Source organism: Elaeis guineensis, chromosome 7 (genome assembly GCF_000442705.2).
Source record: "Elaeis guineensis isolate ETL-2024a chromosome 7, EG11, whole genome shotgun sequence".
Taxonomy (NCBI): Eukaryota; Viridiplantae; Streptophyta; class Magnoliopsida; order Arecales; family Arecaceae; genus Elaeis; species Elaeis guineensis.
The window spans coordinates 97,208,560-97,223,816 of NC_025999.2; the positions used below are offsets into that span (position 1 = coordinate 97,208,560).

The 15,257-nt window shown below is 38.7% G+C and overlaps 1 long non-coding RNA gene across 5 annotated transcripts; it reads left to right on the forward strand.

Annotated features, from left to right (window-relative positions):
* The first annotated feature begins 677 nt into the window (after positions 1–677).
* On the forward strand, positions 678–12,632 carry LOC105048383 (uncharacterized). Of its 5 annotated transcripts, XR_012142503.1 has the most exons (6): positions 678–812; positions 1,020–1,271; positions 8,846–9,557; positions 9,690–9,759; positions 9,827–11,801; positions 11,880–12,630. It is a non-coding gene; the product is annotated as an uncharacterized lncRNA (long non-coding RNA). The 5 variants fall into 5 exon arrangements; XR_012142501.1 differs by having other exon boundaries at positions 8,846–9,759; positions 11,880–12,631; XR_012142502.1 differs by having other exon boundaries at positions 9,690–11,801.
* The last annotated feature ends 2,625 nt before the right edge of the window (positions 12,633–15,257 follow it).

Genomic DNA, 15,257 nt, shown 5'->3' on the forward strand with positions numbered 1-15,257 from the left:
GATATTCTGTGATATAATATGATCCAAAATATCATAATTTGATCTAAAATATCATAATATGAAAGAAGTATTTTTGTCCAATTATTTTTCAATGTGCATTTAATGAATGTAAGTCAATTTTTTAATTTAAAAATTTTGAATAATAAAAATATCTTTATTTTTTGAAAAAATTATGATATTTTATATTATATTATGATATTTTATAGATAAAAATTATAATTTTTTAGATGCAGGATATCATAATATGGACAAAAATTATCATAATTTTTTTAAAAAATAAAAAATATTTATCATATAAAATTTTTAAATAAAAAATAATTTATAAATATTAAATATATATTGAAAAATTTTAATCATGTGAATCAATTGGATAAACGGTGCGCTCCATGTCCGATTTTCTTCGCCGCCTGCGGTGCACAATAGAATTTTGCCTCGGCTGTAATAGTGCGAGGCCAGTTGTAACAAGGAGCCACCAGCTGTAATAATGCGCCAGCTTGATTCTTGAATCCTTTAATCAAAGGGCCCACTTGGCCCAGTTTTGGTCCCCTTGGAGCGACTGTGCGTCGCAACTACGGCTGCTTGATCGGGCCGACCCGACTGACCCGAGATCATTAGCGGGCCGCGTGAATTTTAAACCTGCATTCTTTTCTTATAAAACCGACCCGGAGTCCCTTCACTGCTAACCCCTGTTCCTCCTCTCCGTTTTCCTCCGTTTCCCATCCCAACCACGAAATTCTCCCGTAGAATTGAGAAGACGAGGCAGAAGGCGTTCCAAGATAGAGTGAGAGAGCAATCGTGGTGGAGATGAGGAGGTTTGCGCGTGTTTGTCTCTCTTTCTTCTCTTCGATGCCCATTTTTTTTTCTTTTTTTTTTTTTTGGATATCGTTGTTTTACCGATCTTGGATGCCATTCAAATTTCTAAATTATCCAAGAAACCCGTTGTTCGAGTTCTTGATCGGGACAGCCACTTTTGGTTTCTTTTGATGACGATAAGAATTTCTTTATTAGTTTTGATGCAGTGAAAAGAGGGATGCAATGCCTTGCAAGATCGATTTTCCCGTTTTGCCATATGAGTGGGATGATCGAGGATGCGGTCAGCAAGGTTGGAGGATCCGCTGCTCGGCCGATTTCTTGGATTACATGGAGAAGCTCAAGAATCATGAGCGATTGGTGTGCTTAAAGGGACTGGAACGGATACTGATGATGATTTTGATCTTGGGAGGATGAAGCAGCTGCTGCAACGACTTGGCAATCCCCACACCCAATTTAAGGTATGCAATGATTTTTTGGGAAAGAATGCTTGTTTTATTTATTTCTTTTTATTGACTGCTGATTCTTCTTTATGTTAATGGTTTTATCAAAGCATCAATGGATGAAACCCATCACGAGAGAGAGAGATTTTCTTCGTATACAATTTTAGAAGTTATATAATGGCGAGATATTATAGATCGTATATCCGTTTCATGTCAGTGCATGTGCTAAATACTGGTTTATAATATAAATAAAATTAAACCCCGTTTCTTCATGATTTTGGCAATAATAGGGCCAAAGCCAAGAAGTGTAGGAACAAGAGGAGATGCCTCAAAGGAGGGCTTGTTGGCTCTGGAGATTGAGGGTAGCACCGTAGCAGCCACCCTCCCCCTTTGCTTTCTCTGTCCACGGGCCCATATTAACCTAAGCTTGTACGAATCCAACTTCAAGCCAGTTCACGAGTGAAGAAGTTGGTTTCAGAATAATTTGAATCTTTTGGCTTTAACACCCTGCCTTCTCTTTTTGGGTATGTTTTCAGATGGTTAATGGATTCATGTTGGCAACTGCTATTCCTATGATTGGTGTATCTTTGGTGCTCCAAATTCAGCTGCATAATGTACATAGCATAGCTGAGTCTTTGTGGCCTTCATAAGTAAATTTTCTTTCAGGAGACAAACATGCAACAGCATGAAGGGGCATCCCAACAATTATCTACACTACTTAATCTACTATAGACACCAACATATATATTATCTGTTTGATGTATATAAAGGCAAGTTTTGTTTTAAGAACATAAATAGATCACTTGTTGTCTTAGGCTTGGCTAAGACCTAATCAAATTATACATCAGGATCGTGATCTTGGTCAATTTTTTGGAATTTGGTCAAGCAGGTCTGCATATGTGTGTGATATATGAAGCTTATAAGATCCCAATGCAGTCTTATTTCTTAGTCCAAGCAACTCTCATTTGCATATAATTAAGATTTTGTTCTTGACTTGGTCTAGAATGCTAGAGGAATCATTCTTGATGCCAGTTGGTAGGAAATCGGAGAAAGGAATTCTAAAATTCTTAGATGTCAATGGGAGGTTTGCGACTTCAGTCTGTTTGAAGGAATTTTACCTGACTTATCTCCTTTTCGACTGAGAGAGTTGACTTTTTTGTTGGACTAAATTCTTACCTTTGAGAAATGAATGTTGTTTTTCCTTTTCCCTTATTTTGGTGACTTTTAGCTGACAACATTGATAAAGGGATAACACTGATATTCCATATCCACCAGTTTACTTCTCTAGTGAAAGACCTTAGAACTATTGCACCAAAAAACAGAAAGAAGAAAAAGAAGAAGAAGAAGAAGAAGAAGAAGAGAGAGGGGACTTATGAACCAAGTCCAGGTATGCTTCAGTTGCAAGTGGAATAGAGCCAGCCATATTGGGAAAATGTTTGCTTACAGGTTTATGATAAATCCAGAGAGTCCTATTTGAGGTTGGTGTATACCCTGTATACATATCTGGATGAATCTCTTTTGAGCAAAACCCAACACTAGTTGATATTTCACGATAATATAGCAATTCTATATTCCTTATGTTTGTTAATCTGATTATATTTCTTTATCCTGTAGAGTGCTGCAGAAATCTGATTTACTTTTCACCTCTCTACTGCTTTTGTGAAGCTTTATCCTGACTTACAATGGCTTCTTTGCCCTGAGAAGTATGTATTGGTAAGATCTTTTGCTGAAACCCTTTCTCTTGGGTGGGTTGAGGAAGGAGGCAGATGTTTCACTGGGCCCTTGTCTCTGACTTACCATCATGTAAAACTTTGAAATCCACGATGTTATCTCAAATACTAATCAAGTTCTCTCTGACATATATTTTATAGGTGTAATTTTGAAACTTAGTGAAGCATATAAAACTGATAGAATTTGTGTGGTACGGGCTTCAAAATGCAATCTAATATATCATTCAGTTTGCTATTTCATGTTCTTCAAATTTAAGTTGTCATATAAGGCTTTAATATTCCCATATTGGTCTTCTTTTCATCCTATAATTTCCTAAAATTTGGTGCATATTATCATGCGTCCAAATTGGGTTATCTCATGAATATCAGGCGGTTTTAGATTGTGCAAAACTGATTTTGTCTAACTGACAAACATCATTTGCATGTCTTTTTCTCCAAACAAACAAATGGAAAATAGGGGCACCCTTGTTGTCAAATAGCCCAGGTAACCCTAGGGAATGTACCCTTTGATTGCCTACACAATTGCACAGGCAACTAGTCAACTACCAGTGCAACAGACTTTATACAAAAATTCCTTCATGTATTCCAAATGTTGGTTGAAGCTTGCATTGTTTCATAAAATTATCCAAATTATGTGATTTTAGGATACATTGACAATAATTAATGCATGAAGACTTCCAAGTCTATCATGAAACTGTCGTTTGTATTAATCTTAAAGAATAAGGGTATACAACATCAATGTTGTCTTGGCTCCAATTGAAGAGCACATTCAATACGGATTCATGTATATTATACATGATGTTTCTACTTCGATAACATCAGTAAGACTGGTATGTTACTGCTATCAATTAAATACAATATAAAAAACATGAAAACAGAGCACAATACAAGAGAAGTAGTAGGAAAATGAAAACTATAAGTTATCATTTCCCAAAAAAGAGAACAAAAAGAAATTGCCTTAGGCTGCTTGACCTTTGAAGAATCATTATGAAGCACAATCAGATAAAGATTACCACAAATAAACTCAATTTTATGCAAATCACGAATCTTGAGTCTTGACTTCAACTGCAGACTGGAAATACCATATTGTTTTAAAAAACTGCAAAGAGGAATCACCTACAAATATCGAAAAGAAATATCCTCTTGATAATTGTAACTCCAAAATGGGGGAAAAGGTAATGAAAAAAGCTCCAATATTTTTTTTCTAAAAAAAAAACCTTTAGGTTCTGTGGGTTGACTGAGCCTGGGCTTAACTGGGTTGGACACTGAGTCATGCAAGTCCTGTATACTTGGGCTGGGTTGGGCGAGCACCTGATAGAAATGGGTGGTTAAGGTGATGGCCAGTTGCCTAAATGGGTGCTGAGTTCTGTAAGAAAGTACTCACTCAGTGGGCTGTCTAGTTTAACTTATCAATAATCACAACCAAAACATTCATAAAATTATTGTTATTCTGTTGGCTATAATTCATTAGATACATTGGTAAGGGGGCTAATATGGTATTTCTGGCCACGCAAATATTTATATAATCCAATGGTGGATCCTAGGGAAGGTGCCACAGAGACCCACGCATGGAGAATTCCTTTTATACCTTCCACAGAGGATTCTCTTTGACTTCTAATACCAATTTTGGGAACTACTGAGGAAAGAGAAAGAGGGGCTTGGGCTTAGGCTTTCAAAGAGAAATAATAAAATGAAAAGAAACAACTTTGTAGACCTTTAGTATGAATCAGAAAGGAGCTGAAATTTTGTTCTTCTATGGTTATTTTATATTTTTCATCTTTGTCTGTTTTCTTTTTCTCACCTTTCCTGGATCTGTGAACTTTCATATGTACATGTTAAAAAATTCTCTTACTTTTGAACTACAAATCATTAGGATTTTTGCAATATGTGCATATCCATAGGATTATAGAGACAAGACGTATTTTATTATTTAGTTTTTTGCAATGTGCTTGTAACTTTTTTATGTCTTAAACTACTTTATATTCTATATTGTAAATTTCTAGTTTTTCAGTTGTCTTAGTCATGTTGCTCTATCTAATTTTCTAATTGTTCTTTTATTCCTTTGAAGTGAAATAGGATGGAGCTTTCATTCTAGGCATAAAAGAGAAGTCATCAATATTGACATAAAAAAGTTTTTAAAACTCCAATTTGCTCTATTAATCCTTCATATACATTTTGTTTTCTATTTTTTCCAATTATAAAGGTTAGGATGATCTCATAATTTAAAGAATACATTTCTTTTATTAGTGAATGAAGTATGGTTAGGGATGTCAATGGGTACCCGCCCCTACCCATTGGGTAGGGCCGGATTTTTTTTGTTAAAAAACCCACCACGGGTCGAGTTAGGGTCTTGGTTTTGAAAACCACCAGCGGATAGGGTTGGGTTGTGGATTTACCTCTAAATTCTATCCTATCTGATCTGTTATGTATATATATTTACTAAAATACCCCCTCTATAATAGCATATCTACAAATATACCTATATATATATACCAAATCTGTTAGGGACTTAGGGTTTTTTTTGCTATAGTATGTATCTATTTGTATTGTACAGATTGATGGTTGAAATAGATTTTAGAATTTGTTTGATAAAAAATAGGTGTGAAATTGATAAATTTGAAACATGTTTGATTTGGTGGTGTTTGCATTATGCATTTGCTTTGGTGGGTTGTGGGTAGGGTAGGGTATTACTCATTACCCGCATGGCTCGGATAAGGATTCAAAATCCTTACCTGCCATGGTGGATAGGGTCGGGTGGTGGGTAGGTAGGGCTGAAACTAGATCGAGCTAGGTCAGGCCATACCCCTAACCGAGCGCGGTTCGAAAATTTTTTTCGGGCTTAAACCCGATTTTTTAGAAAAAACCAACCTGAGCCCAGGCCCGAGTCCGATTGGGCCAACCCGAGGGCGGAGCGGCTACGGCTCTCATCTTGGATAGCCCGGATGGGGTGGCATTGTCGTCGGCAATCATCCGGACGTGGCTTTGCTTGAAGAGGAAGCAGGAGGCATGAGGGATGTCGGTGGAATGGTAGTGGAGGCCAGGTAGGGCTCGAGGTCTCGCGATTGTTCTCGCCAACGACCTCGTGCTCGTCCTCGTGGAACCTGTAGATCGTGACGCGGTCGTAGTAGCCAGTAAGCTTATGGATGAGGTCGATGAGGGTGTCACAGAGGAGTTTGATGTCACCACCAAGGAGGAATTGGAGGTGCGAGATTGCCTATACGACGAGCTTCTAGGACTGGATGGCGCGGCGATGGAGAGGGCGGGGTCCTCGCTGCATGTGGGCTCGATGTCGATGATGACTCCGAATCGATCCTATGGAGGATGGCGTAAAATGGTTTGCCGGAGGGGCGGGAGTGGATTGAGAGTAGTGAAGGGCACTGGGCCGCTCGTTAGCCCGGCTAAAAAAAATTACGAACGGACTGTGTCAGGCACGGCCATTTCTGGCCATTACAGGCCGTGCTTGGCATAGCCCGTTTCGATCCGTTATGGGCGTGGGGTGCGGGCGCAATAGTCGAAGGAGGGCAGAGGGGATTCCCGGGGGGCGGCTTTGGCGCAGATGGATGTCGGGCCCGAGGGGAGGGGAGGGTGGGTGGTGGTCGCACGGAGCTAGAGGCAAATGGCGGGTACGGCACGGATAGTGGGGGGGGGGCCGCGGCGGGTGCGGTGTGAACAGCTGTGGTGGGTGCGTCGCGAGGGGAGAGGGAGGGGAGGGTGGAGGGGGTTCCGGGGGAGCGGCTTTGGCTTGGCCGGACGTCAGGGCCTGAGGGAAGGGGAGGGAGGGTGGTGGTCACATGGAGCCGGAGGTGGATGGCGGGGAAGCGTGAACGGCGGCGGGGCGGGGCCGCGGCGGGTGTGGCACAGATGACTGTCCCCCCCCGAAACCCCCTCCGCCTTCCCCGGCCGCTGCACCCGCACCCCACACTCCAAATGGGTCGTGCTATGGCACGGCCATTTCAAGGGGGCCGGACTGGCACGCGGCCGTGTCGTGTTGGTCCACAGGTCGTGCCGACCAGGCCCTTATGGCCGTGCCGGGCCTGGGCCGCGTGCCAAAAAACCCCAACCTAGAGGAGGGTGATGTCGCGGGCGAAGGTGCACAATGAAGGAGGGCGGATGAGGGGGTGAAGGAGCGGATGTCAGAGCCGAGGGCAGACGGCAGTAAGGGGAGGAAGGGTGAGGGAGGGTACGGAGTGAGGGAGGTCGAGGAGGTCGGGGGCATTCTGGAAAAGGCAAGGAGGCGGAGCTGCGAAGGAATGCACTGGACTTCAAGCCTGAGCTCCACTCTTAATTGAACTGGACTTCGGGCTTAGACCCGAGCCGGACCAAACGTATATCCGAGCTTAGTCCGAAATACAAACGGACTCTATAATTAAGTCCAAGCATGGCCTGAACTGCTTCGGGCGTAGTCCGAAGCTCGACCCGAAGTCGGGCCAGCCTGAGCCCAGTTTCAGCCCTAGGATAGAGGGGTAGGGTACGGATTTAGCAAAACTTGTACCCTACCCTACCCATTGACATCACTAAGTATGGTTGAATTTCTCCAACTCAAGAAAAAAAAAAAAAGACTGTGACTCATTACATAATGCATTTAATTAATGGTTAATTTTTTAAAATTTCCAAATACAACTTTTATATATATATATATATATATATATATATATATATATATATATATGTATGGTCATACATATTAAAATATTTTTTTCATGAAATTTAGTAAATTTAATACTTGACAATGGCTCCCCATCAAGGATTTAAGCCTGGACGCAGCCTGATATAATCCACTTTACAGATGTTTCGTTTCTTTCCATCATGCTGAAGTTTTTTCCCCCCTGACAACTTCCTATATCCTGTCATTTTCCTGATGGATTTCTGAAAATACTAGGGTGGGCCATATCAGATGACTACATTAGAGCTGGTTTAGAGTGAATAAGGTTGTCCGGAGAAGCCAGTATCTAAAACAGAATGAATCTTCAGCAAATGGGCTATCTTGGGTGTCCATACTCCCTGATGGAGGTTGTCATGATGCTTTAATTGTATACTTTTTTGGTATTATCATTAGCATCTGTTGACATTTTGATATATATATATATATATATGCTAGCCCGTATTAAAGCATCTTCTAAAGGATTAAGCAGACAAAATCCAGATGACGCATCCAAACAACTTCTTTCAGACGTTATAACTATCCTTAGTCCTTACAAAATTTTCAATGTCTTTGATGACTTGGTTTTGTTTTTCTAAAGATATCTTTCAGGAACTCTGCTGATAGACTATCCCATTTTATATTATTCATTGTACATTTTATTGTTTGTCTGCTCTTTTGATGCAATGCTGATTTTTTTTTTATTATTTTCTAATGGTACTCGGTGCTTCAATTTTCTTTCTTCTTTTTTTTTTTGTTGGCAGCAAATGTAGAGTTTTCCACCATTCCAGCACTCGTTTTGTTGGTCTATTTATTATTTTCTTTTTCTAATTGTTTTCTTCTCTTAAGCTGCTTTTCTTTTGCCTTAGGTCTGATACCAAGATTTTTAATTTTCTATTCTTCTTTCAGATGCATTTTAGATCTGACATATGAATTGCACTTCCTTACTGATAATACATAACAATTTTCAATGTTATCTTTTATCATGAGGAAGTGCTATAAAATGTCAAAACTGACAGCATGATAGCAGAAGTGAACTGCTAAAATTCTCATATTCATCCATTCATGTTTGTATTTAAGAACATTAGAGTTTGAGAACAAATGTATGTGTATGAACGGGTCAAAATTTAATTGGTTATATATCTCTTTGGGTATAATGAGAAGTGAACATGGATCGTGTTATATTTTTTTTGAGATCATGCCTGCTCTACTTTTTCTTACAGGTCGAAGGCCAGAGATTGTGTTGCTGACAGAGGTCAGCATTGCAGGAGGAAAATCTCATGTCACTTCAGCTTCAGCATTAAAGGATGTCTGGATCAGAACAGCACTGGATTTAGGAACTGATTTGTTTGGATATTGGAGATGACCATAGGAAGAATTCTTGAGGGTCATACAGTGATTCACAAGGATCATCAGATCACAACCCAGTGATGTTGGTCATGTGCCATATTGCAGCTATAAGTGATTCAATTAAGGTTGCTGCTCAGTTGCTCAAGGCCAGGGTAGGTGAAAAGCCCAGTGTAATTGTTGCTACTGGCTCCGCTGCATATAGTTTCGTCTGTGCTAGCAGCTATGCACCACTAATCAGTTTATGAGACATGTATAATGCCCCTTGTATATATACTTCAGTAGCTTTTGCAAACCTAGTTTTGATTATTGGAATAGTAGACGTGGGGTGTTATTGACCTCCGTGCTTGTTTGATCTAAACTTGGCTAAGCCAACTCCACATGATTGTGTGAATGAGATCATTCTGAGTGTATGATAGTGATTAACATATTACGGACAAGTCAAGACTCTAAACCTGCCCAAGGAAATTATGGGGTCCAGATTCTTTGGAATGGACAAAAAGAAGAAAAAAAATGGACTGAATCTAGAGCACTCCAAGTAGAAAAAGGGTTCGACTGCGAGGATGCCTCATTCATGATCCACTCGAGGTAGTTAAATCAAAAACTTGTTAGTTTTGAAAAGTCTACTGATTAAGCTGGTCTCTTAATCTCGTATATACATTTCAGACTTGCATTATGTTTCTAAAGTTTTGGTGTCAATGTATGATTGTCTTCCCCCAGTTCATGTTTTTTTGAGTTTCAACACAGGCAGATATGGAGTGGACTCAACACACTGAGGAACCGCTTTTTGGTGGGTGGAGTAATTTTACCTCTCTTAACGGCCATTGCAGAACTTGATCGTATCCTTACATGTGCAGGTATATGCATGGCTTGCTGGAGCCTAAAGGTGGTTGCCTTCTACCTATATAAATACTGAGTTTTGCTGAAACTAAGCCAAGCACGCCATCGGCAGCCTCAAGGTTTGCTTGGTATTATGCAAAATGGTTGGACCACACCATTTCTTGTACTCGAGTAGCCATCATAATGAAATACCCTAGTTAACACTTCATTTGCCACCATAATGAAATTAGTAGCCATCAACCTAATACAATCTTGAATAGGATTTTTCTTTGAAAAAAATATTGTCAATTACAAATGAGGTACTATTGGCCATTTTAACAGAAAATAAATGACGGCAGAGACTTTATTTAGTGCTTTAATATTCATATAATTTTTTTTTTTGATTTTATGCATAAATTTATGTCAATTTTAAAAATTAAAGTCATTATTTTAAGCATATGAATAGTTTCATCAACATTATCACTTCATGCTCATCTCCATGTTCCACAAAGCCACCAAAGATTAAAAGAGTTAAATCTAATATATTTTTATATGAAAATACATAAATAAAAATGATTAGATAAACTAGATAGTGAATAAATAATTGATATGAATAAATAAATAAAAATGATTAGATATTGAATAAATGTAAGGGGAAAATGTTGATATAAGTTCATAGATGGAAAGCATATATGCAATAGCTTTACCTTCAAGAACCTGATTTTTTTTTTCACTTCTAATGAAATTTCGAAACCAAAGACCATGCTTTAGTTTTAACCTCACCAAAACTAGCACTTTATTTATCCAGGAGATGCTTAAATCTGTGTCATCAGCAATTCCCAATTACATCTACCATAAAAACCAGTGCAAATTAATAATAAATATTAAAATGCAGAAAAAGAAATTGAGCTCTTGTTTAGGAAGGTATATGACTCACCTAATTGTAACAATAGGATATGGATAGATCAAACAATAATGTTAGTAATACACACAACATAGGACAGGAGGAGAAAGTAGGGAAGACATCATTGTACCAGAGTCATGGATTCTAAGGGTGGTGATGTAACCATGGGTAGCATGGGCAAGCATTTGGTATCACTGCAAGTAGCGCAGCTCCAAGAAGCCACGAACTATTACTATCACATTCTTTGTCCTTTTTGGCTATACAAGTGTTGATCTTGTTCACCACCACTATTTAATTATCTATCTCTAAAGTCATGCTTCATCTTCTTTATCAATCTCCTTGCTAATGCTTGTTCTTGACTATTTGCTAGCTCTATGGTGGGAACAAAAAGATGTCATTACAAATAGGTAAGAGTCATTGCCTAACCCTGTCCCTAAATGACTATGAACAAAGGTCCTTTGTATGTTTAATAGTATGAATAATTCGGCCATCAATTATGGCTCTATTATTAACTTGATGAAACATTTTAACCTATAAAGCGGATATCATGCATTTGTTAATCATAAGAAGAAATTATTCACCTATGAATTGCATAACAAGGACTCCATTTTATTTATGATTAAATAAAAGAATTTATATAATAGGTTCCAGAGTATAGTAGATATTTCCATGAGGACGATCAAAGCTTAAATTATTTGCTTTTAGGAGCTGTACATACATGCCTACATATACATATCTGTGCCTGGATGCGTGTGCATGTGCAGGCATGTGGGTCTATATGCATACGTACGTACAGTCAGAAAAAGGAGAAAAAAAAGGTTAAGAGTGTTTTCTTCAATTCACTAGCAGCATGTTACCCTGTGGACACCATTTCTTAATAATAAAATACTTGCTGATATCCCTTTGTCCTTTTTATTTTTTTTGCGTTACAGTATCCCTTTGTCCTTTAATGGAGAATGAAGCGGTTGTAGGAAATTCCCCACTGGTCTTGAAGTTGGTGTTCTGGTACTAGCTTTAAATAAAGCTGATTAAAGCTAAAGGATCCAAGGAGATTTGGTCTTTACCATTTCCTTTTTCTTTTGAGACCACCATGGCTTGCTCCTTACGCGGTACTGTAAACGTTTTTCTCTTTATATGACGAAATTTCTCAGCAGATCCCATTCAACTGCGTCTCTTTATTTCTGCAGAGGATGCAGTAGTGGGTGGAAAAATGGAAAAAAATAAAGCCTAGCAAATAAGGGATTTAGGCAAATGAATGAGCTGGCGTTACTGGAAACCAAAATGATTCAGCTGCAAGGTACAACATAGCAGAAGAATGGTGCATTGCTTGAAACAATATGGTTTTGGCCTGCACCTATAGAGAGCAGTTTTCCTATTTAAACCCTCAAAATCCACTTTTGCATTAAATGGGTCTCGCCACCTACTTACCAGTCCCAAGCGCCGATGTCCTCTATTTGGCCTAGGAGGAACGATAGCGTGTCCAGACATTGTATTAATTGTCATTAGTTGTCTATATGCATACTGGTACATGTAAAAATTTGGATGCAAGAGTATGAGAGTAACAGCCGTACTTTGAATAAATATTGATCATAGTTAGCATTAAGACTTAATTTAGCAGTTTCCTTTGACGAGAATGATCTTGAAGGATCAAATGCAAGCCTTTGGTTTTTTGCCTTTATTTTCTTTTTAAGATTAAAAAAAAGTAATAGAGTAATGTTATCTTTATAATAAAATTTAAATTATCATAATATTTAATGTATATTAAATCTTTGCAGATATCTCTTCAGACAAATGCGGAAAAACGTTCATAACCCATGACACAAATCCTATCCCTTCCGGATAAGTTCTCCGACAAAAGAAACCGTATCTGGAATAAAGATATCCAAGGTGATTCGAAGCCATAAAACAATGTAATTTTACTCTTGCATTCCTTTTTTTTTTTTTTCCCCTCCCCTTTCTTTCTTTCTGTTATATTCGTAACACTTTTGTGTAATGGGTGCATGATTGGCTTCAAATAATTGGACCAATATCAACTGTTCGGTTGCTGCGACTGCACAACCATAGAATCTACGCCTAGCTGGCTCTATACCGGACTCCCACAGCCACTTCTATTGGTGCGGTTCATCCAAAACCGTACACACGGCGCTGCCAACTAGATCCTCGGCGACTGACCTCCAGTATCTCGTGTACCGCGCCCTCTTCTTCCTCTTTTGACCGTGTTTCCCGCTGCTCCCCTGTCCAGCATCGGCATCAGCGGGACCAGATGCGCACACGTGTAAAGCCTGGCATCTGCCACGTACAGTAGCCCGTCCTCGCTTCCATCCACAGCATGTGCCCAACCTGGCCCAAATCCCTAAAACACCCTTCGTCCGGACTCTCATTTTTTTTTTTTTTGGTAGAACGTCCCGACTCTCTTTAATGCAATTTCGTCGCAACATTTGACGCAAAAGGTTTGTCTTCATAAGAAGGGTAGATTGGGCCTGGTCGGGACTGGGCCCGGAGACAGGAAATAAAGTCGAGAATTGGTAGGATTTGGACCTTTTATTTTTTCAGGTCCGACTCCTCGGAAGTGGGAAACGATTCCTGCTCCCTTCATTTTGTTCAGAAGAACTCAAACCGCCAAAACCGTACTTTATCGATAGGTTAAACAAAGGGGGAAAAAAAAAAGAAAGGAAAAGATCGCCGATTGACCGCGATTTTTCGGCTAGGCCAGCACGAGTTGTCTTCCGGGTTAGTGCGGAGCAGCTTAACATTATTATTATTATTATTTGGTATCAGCGAGGGAAGGTGGTTAGTATTTTTTTTACTTTAACCTGTTATCTTCGAATTCGGTCATGAGGGCCCCATTTGGGCAGTAACGTCTTGATTTTAAATACAAAGATGGGCCGGTTCTATCTTGAAAGGTGTAATGACGAACTGGCAACTCTTACCACCCTTCTCCATCAACACTCAGTCCTCTCAAGGGTAATACAGATAAATAATTAAGGATGATCATTGCAGGTGACTCCCTTGTCTTGCTCTTGGTTTTAGAGAGAGTGAATTCCTTGAAGCATTTGTTCAGTGGTTGATGATGACTATAAAAAAACAACATCTAAAAGACAAATTATAAGAATTAAAATTTTGGTGTACTCGTAGAGAGAAGCACATAGAGTAGCCAATTTGGCCGTGAACCGTGCAAGGCGACTTATTTTGCTTCGATTTTGTATACTCCCCTGTGTTGATAAAGCTATTGTATTTTGGTAATTCAGCTGAATTTACTCAATAACATAACTATGTGTACGTCCATACACTTATTGTTACAGGTGGTTTTATAGTATGTCATCATTTTGATACTTTCGTGACAAATTCAGAGTACGCAACAAGAATGGCTATGGACAAAGGAAACGGTCAAATGCTTAAATGATTATTTGCATTATCTTATGTGCATACTTGCTCTTCATGATCGCGTAAAATGGTGAGTTGTCAAAAAGAATTAGGTAGGTATGCCTTTCCATCAGTACTTAATCTAGTGAGTCCGTAACAAACTTAGGTTGTCGGTAATCGATGAAGTATCCAATTCAGTAAATTCATTATCGATCATTATCTACATACTTGACTACAGTTTCCGAAATGGTTAAGATGATATAAGGTTGGTGCTAAATTCTAGCACTTAGCAAGATTATTATGGTATTTATGAATTTGCATGGTCAATTGCCCACAATTTGCATGAAGGCTTAGCACCTATTCTTTTTCACAGCTCACCTAGAAAATAATACAGCTATATTGATAGTTACATTACACATCTTTTGTCAACATAAAATAATGATAAGATATATGAATAATCTTTCACTCGTTAAAGGCCCAAAAGTAATTTAGTTGTCTTTATCAAAGCTTCCTATAGTTTTATTTATTTCTACAATGGCAAAATTCATGTTGAATAATGGATACAATACCCTAAAATTAAAATCTAACAAGTATAAATTAACGGCTTATGCATGGAAATCAATTTTAGCAGCCCAAAAGTACTTGTAAGATGGCGAGAAACCTACAACATGATAACCTAGAATCTGATAAAAGAGCAATTCTTTGAGAAGCCTATTTTGGATAAATGAAAGCTTCTCCCCATGAGCTGGTGCAGGAGAATTTTTGTCACTCAATGTTATTAGTATTCAGGGCCGGCCCTGGGGCAGGTCAAATTGGGCGACCGCCCCAGGCCCCAGGTCTAGACTTTGTATTGACATTCCAATAAGATGCAAAGATAGCTTTCTACAATATTATAATAAGAAAAATAATTAAATAGGTTAATGATGGGTTTTATACACTGCTTAACGAATATATTTATAGAAAATTATTGCACGTAGATTAATTTTTCAATAATAATTAATATTTAAAGTATGTTAATTTTTAATAGAGAAGGTCCCATTTTTTCATTTAGCCCTAGGTCTAAAAAATGTCAGGACCGGCCCTGTTAGTATTATACGTGGGAAGTGATCGATTATTAAATTGCTAAGCTAGAAATAGTGGTCACCACGAATTTATCATATACCTTTGACAAGTGTTTTAAAATAGGGATGCCAGTTGTTCAA